This window comes from Bos indicus x Bos taurus, chromosome 19 (assembly GCF_003369695.1).
Source record: "Bos indicus x Bos taurus breed Angus x Brahman F1 hybrid chromosome 19, Bos_hybrid_MaternalHap_v2.0, whole genome shotgun sequence".
Lineage (NCBI taxonomy): Eukaryota > Metazoa > Chordata > Mammalia > Artiodactyla > Bovidae > Bos > Bos indicus x Bos taurus.
This window is the reverse complement of record NC_040094.1, coordinates 25,037,315-25,043,526: the sequence shown is the minus strand read 5'-3', so window position 1 is coordinate 25,043,526 and position 6,212 is coordinate 25,037,315. Positions and strand designations below refer to the sequence as shown.

General features: G+C 42.0%; 1 pseudogene; it reads right to left on the bottom strand.

Annotated features, from left to right (window-relative positions):
* Positions 1-640: 640 nt before the first annotated feature.
* On the bottom strand, positions 641-1,612 carry LOC113878299 (annotated as a pseudogene).
* Positions 1,613-6,212: the final 4,600 nt, after the last annotated feature.

Below are 6,212 nucleotides of genomic sequence, written 5' to 3'. Positions count from 1 at the left end.
CACCAGGCTCCCCTGTCCCTGGGTTTCTCCAGGCAAGAACACTGGAGTGGGTTGCCATTTCCTTCTCCAGTGCATTAAAGTGAAAAGTGAAAGTGAAGTCGCTCAGTCGTGTCCAAGTCCTAGCAACCCCATGGACTGCAGCCCACCAGGCTCCTCCACCCATGGGACCGTCCAGGCAAGAGTACTAGAGTGGGGTGCCATTGCCTTCTCTGAGTATTAGTGTTAACATGACCTTATTTATTGCCAAGGTGGATGAGGTCTGGGGACACCTGTTACACATAGGTGTCTTTTCGTCACCACAGAGGTATGAGCTCATTTTGAGCTGGATCTATGCTCTCACGGGGCTTCCCAAGCAGCTCAGTGATAAAGAATTCAGCTGCGGGTGCAGGAGACTCAGGTTCAGTCCCTGGGTCGGGAAGATTCCCTGAAGAAGGAAATGGCAATCTGCTCCACTGTTCTTGCCTGGCAAATCCCATGGACAGAGGAGCCTGGTGGGCTACCGTGCATGGGGTCGTAAAAGGGTCAGACACGACTTAGTGACTAAATAACAAGTGTGTTCCGATCACTCCTGTGTCCTCCATACAAGGTGTTAACCTTGTACATGAATTGAAGAAATCTCCACTTCAATGCCCAGATTACCTCATGCCAACCTCTGGAAGGCTTTCCCTAAGAGGAGTCTTCCCAGTGCCCCATGGATGGCCTTGATCCTCAGGCTGTAGATGAAAGGGTTCATCATGGGGATCACCACAGCATACATCACTGGGGCTACTGAATCCTTCATGTAGTGGGTTTTGAGGGGCTGCAGATATACCATACCAAGTGTCCCACAGAAGAGGGAGACCACAGCCAAGTGGGAGGCACGGGTGGAGAAAGCTTTGTGCTTCCCAGACGCTGAAGGTATCTGGAGGATGGTGCTGACAATCCAGACACAGGACGTGGTCATGAACCCTCAAGGGGTGAGGAAGATGAAGCAGCCTGTGACAATCAACACTGTGTGAGTGATGTGAATGTTAGAACGGGCGAGCCTCAGTAGGACGTCCATCTCACAGAAGATGTAGCGGATCCTCCAGGACCTCAGAAGGTCACCTTGGTCATGAGGAGGGTGTGATGAGGCCACAGAGGACAGAGAGGGCCCAACACAAGGTGAGGAGTGAAATGAGAGCCCAGGGCTCATGGCTGTGGTGTAGCAGAGGGGGTGGCAGATGACCACACAGCGGTCATATGCCATCATGGCCAGGATGAGGTTGTCCAGAGCCACCAAGGAGACCAGGAAATGGAGCTGAGTCACACACCCTCCATATGAGATGGCTTTGTTCTGAGACTGAAGGTTTACCACCATCTTGGGGCTCTTGTTGGTGATGAAGAAGAGGTCTGTGAAGCAGAGGTTGGCCAGGAAGAAGTACATGGGAGTGTGCAGGCGGGAGTCAGAGCCGATGGCCAGAATGATGAGCACATTTCCCACCACTGTGACCAGGTACATGGACAGGAACATCCAAAACAGGACCCGCTGCTGCTCAGGATTCTCTGAGATCCCCAGGCGGAGGAACTCTGAGACTCCACTCTGGTTGCCTCCATGCATTTCTCCAACTGTCTGCAACATCATCACCAACAAATGTTTGGTTACTGTTACTTCTGTTAAACAAGGGCATTCACATACACAAGATCAACTATTCTCTTGGCATTAAAATATCTTGAATTAAATTTTATAATATTTTAATACAGATTTTCAACAAAGTAATAACAGGCATAAACATATAACATGGACAATGTGTAACTTCTAGTCATTCCAGCAACTTCTTCTCAGTTCAGTTCAGTTCAGTCACTCAGTCATGTCTGACTCTTTGTGACCCCATGGACTGCAGCACGCCAGGCTTCCCTGTCCATCACCAACTCCCAGAGCTTACTCAAACTCATGTCCATCCAGTCAGTGATGCCATCCAACCATCTCATCCTCTGTTGTCCCCTTCTCCTCTCGCCTTCAATCTTTCCCAGCATCAGGGTCTTTTCCAATGAGTCAGTTCTTTGGATCAGGTGGCCAAAGTATTGGAGCTTCAGCTTCAGCATCAGTCCTTCCAGTGAACATTCAGGACTGATTTCCTTCAGGATTGACTTCTTCTCTGCCATACTTCTTTTTTTTTTAATTAATGAATTTACTTTAATTGGAGGCTAATTAGTTTACAATATTATAGTGGTTTTTGCCGTACATTGACATAAATCAGCCATGGGTGTACATGTGTTCCCCATCCTGAAAACCCCTCCCCATTTCATCCCTCAGGGTCATCCCAGTACACCGGCTCTATGCGCCCTGTCTCATGCATCAAACCTGGACTGGCGATCTATTTCACATATGGTAATATACATGTTTCAATGTTATACGTGTACACCTGTGGCAGATTCATGTTGATGTATGGCAAAACCAATACAATATTATAAAGTAAACACACATGTATACCTGTGGCAGATTCATTTTGATATTTGGCAAAACTAATACAATTATTAAAGTTTAAAAATAAAATAAAATTAGAGAAAAATAAATAAATAAATAAAATAAAATAAATAAATTTATATTAAAAAAATGCTATTCTCTCACATCATCCCACCCTCATCTTCTCCCACAGAGTCCAAAAGTCTGTTCTTTATCTCTGTGTCTCTTTTGCTGTCTCACATATAGGGTCATCATTACCATCTTCCTAAATTCCATATATATGCATTAATATACTGTATTGGTATTTTTCTTTCTGACTTACTTCACTCTGTATAATAGGCTCCGTTTCATCCATCTCATCAGAACTGATTCAAATGCATTCTTTTTAATAGCTGAGTAATATTCCATTGTGTATATGTACTACAGCTTTCTTTTCCATTCATCTGCCAGTGGACATCTAGGTTGCTTCCATGTCCTAGCTATTGTAAACAGTGCTGTGATGAACACTGGGGTACACATGTCTCTTTCAATTCTGGTTTCCTCGGGGTGTATGCCCAGCAGTGGGATTACTGGGTCGTATGGTCTGCTATACTTCTTATCTGCCATACTCAATATTACAGGAATAATGTCTATGTCTTATTTTAAATTCTACCATCTTACCACATTCTTGAAGTGCTTAAAGGTTAATACATCATGATATTGAGTAGATGTTTAGTTAACAATAATTGCGCCTCAAATAAACCTCATTGGCAATGATACTGCCACTGTGCAAAGATGAACAGATTTTAAAATAATATTTAAAACAGGTTATGCACTATAAAAAGGGCTTCCCTGGTGGGCTCAGACAGTAAAGCCTCTACCTGCAATGCGGGAGACCTGGGTTCAGTCCCTGGGTTGGGAAGATCCCCTGGAGAAGGCAATGGCAACCCACTCCAGAACTCTTGCCTGGAAAATCCCATGGACGGAGGAGCCTGGTAGGCTACAGTTCATGGGGTAGCAAAGAGTCGGACATGACTGAGTGACTTTACTTTCTTTCTTTCTTTCTTATGCACTATAAGAAATGATTATTATACAACTGGACAAAGGGAGAGAGTAAAAATATTGGAAAGGAGAAAGAAAAATTATCATTTTCATTGATAGGATGATGTATTGGGGAAATCTAAGACAATCAACTGAAATGTCATTGGAAATAAAAATCAGCGTCAGTAAAGTGGCCAATCATGCAATGAATGAATAGACCTCAAAACTAACAGTGGGCCCAGTAAGTCCACCTAGAGTGCAGTTATTAAGACTTAAGATGAATATTTCAGATGCTGGAACTCATTATCTGAGCTTTGTCACTCACTATGAAACCTCAGGCCAGTTACCTGAGCTCTTTCACACTAGCATTCCCCTGTAAATAATGAGTTGTGGTAAGGCTAAAATTAAGGAATAAAGTGCTGAACACAAAGTATTAGCATGTAGTGGACATACAATAAATATTGCCTATTACTGTTATTATATATAGGTAAACAGTTATCTGGTGAGAATACAGTGTGAACAATGACATTATCAGCAAAATAATCTAAGCTTTAAGATGTTAATAAGAATTGAGCAGGACCTTCCAATTCTTCCCCTGGAGAAGGGAATGGCAACCCACTCCAGCATTCTTGCCTGGAGAATTCTATGGGCAGTCCATGGGGTCAAAAGGAGTCAGACACGACTTTCACTTTCCAATTCTCCATTTCTCTATTTAAATAATAAATGGATAAACTCACTAATTTTTTGATATAAAGATGAAGTATTGCACATGTGTGTATTCTCCTGAATTAATCTAAGATTTATTTAACCTATCCAAGTCAAAATCATAACAGGACTTCCTGGAAACAATGACTATTTAAAGTTTCATCTAAAAATAAACATGAGGGACTTCCCTGGTGGTCCAGCTCAGAGATGGACCTAAGACTCTGAGCTCCCAATGCAGTTGGATCCCTGTTCAGGAAACTAGATCCCACATGCCACAACTAAGTCCCAGCACAGCCAAAGAAATAAATAAAAATATTTTAAAAATAAATTTGGACAATGTCGAGAAGAATGCTAGAAAGAGAACATTTTTTCTGTCAAACAGAAAAGCAGTGTGGTGCTGGTGCTGGAGTGAACATTCAGTGGAGCTAGACAGAACTTTAGAAACAGAGCCAAGAAAGGTCTCAGGGAAGCAAGGATAATAGTCATAAATTATACTGACAGTTATTGAAGATACTTGAGATCCAAGAACTTCTGATTTTTATGCTAGAAATTATTATAATAGTGCCAAACGTTGAAGCAAATGTCAGACTGCTTGTCCTTGGTCTTCCACTTTTTTATAAATTTAATTTTATATTTCTTGAAGATCATAGACACATGCTATAAAGATCCGTATTCACACACACACACTGTTGTTCTTGAAAAATATTTTCTCCATATAACTGAGTATTTTTTCATGTATACCAAACAAGAGAAAAATACATGCTCAACTCTGTCATTTTGTAACTTTGGAAATAAACAGAAAGGACATGCTTTTTACTAAAAAAAATTCTAGTACTAGAAGTTCATCTTAAGAATCAGTTCAGTTCAGTTCAGTTCAGTTGCTCAGTCGTGTCCGACTCTTTTCGACCCCATGAATCGTAGCACTCCGGGCCTCCCTGTCCATCACCATCTCCTGAAGTTCACTCAGACTCACGTCCATCGAGTCAGTGATGCCATCCAGCCATCTCATCCTCTGACTTCCCCTTCTCCTCCTGCCCCCAATCCCTCCCAGCATCAGAGTCTTTTCCAATGAGTCAACTCTTTGCATCAGGTGGCCAAAGTACTGGAGTTTCAGCTTTAGCATCATTCCTTCCAAAGAAATCCCAGGGCTGATCTCCTTCAGAATGGACTGGTTGGAGCTCCTTGCAGTCCAAGGGACTCTCCAGAGTCTTCTCCAACACCACAGTTCAAAGGCATCAATTCTTCAGCGCTCAGCTTTCTTCACAGTCCAACTCTCACATCCATATATAATCAGACAAAATGTAAAAAACTGTACTATCTTAGAGGTTCATCAGAGCCTTGTTAACAAGAGTAAAAATGTAGAAACAACATAAACATTCAACATTAGAGGTTTTCCTTAAAAATTACAGAATACCTAGGAAATGGCAACCCACTCCAGTGTTCTTCCCTGGAAAATTTCATGAGCAGAGGAGCCTGGTGGTCTACAGTCCCTGGGGTCACAGAGAGTAGGACACGACTAAGGGACTAAGTACACCGGAACAGAAAGAGACTTGTGGTTTCCAGCAAGAGAGAAATAGGAGTGACTGAACGGCTATGGGAGTGATGAAAATGTTCTCAAGTTAGATTGTGATGATGGTTGTATAATTCTGTAAATATATTAAAACCATTCAATTGTGTGCTTTAAATGGGTGAATTTGATGCTTTCCAATATACATTAAGTGCAGACAAATACTGTTTGATTCTACTTACATGAGACACTTAGAAAAGGCAAATTCATAGTGTCAGAAAGTACACTGGTAGATGCAAGGGATTGGGGGGATGGGGAGGTGGAGATTGGGAATGGGAAGTGAGTGCTTACAGGGGACAGACTTTCAGGTCAGGAAGGTGAAAAATTCGGGAGATAAATGGTAGTGAGAGTTGCACAGCAATGTGAATGTACCTAGTGCCACTGAACTGTACAGTTAAATATGATTAATATAGTATGATTTATACTATGTGAGTTTTACCACAGTAAAAAAATTTAAAAATACATCATCAACATTAATCAGTCACAGGCATACAT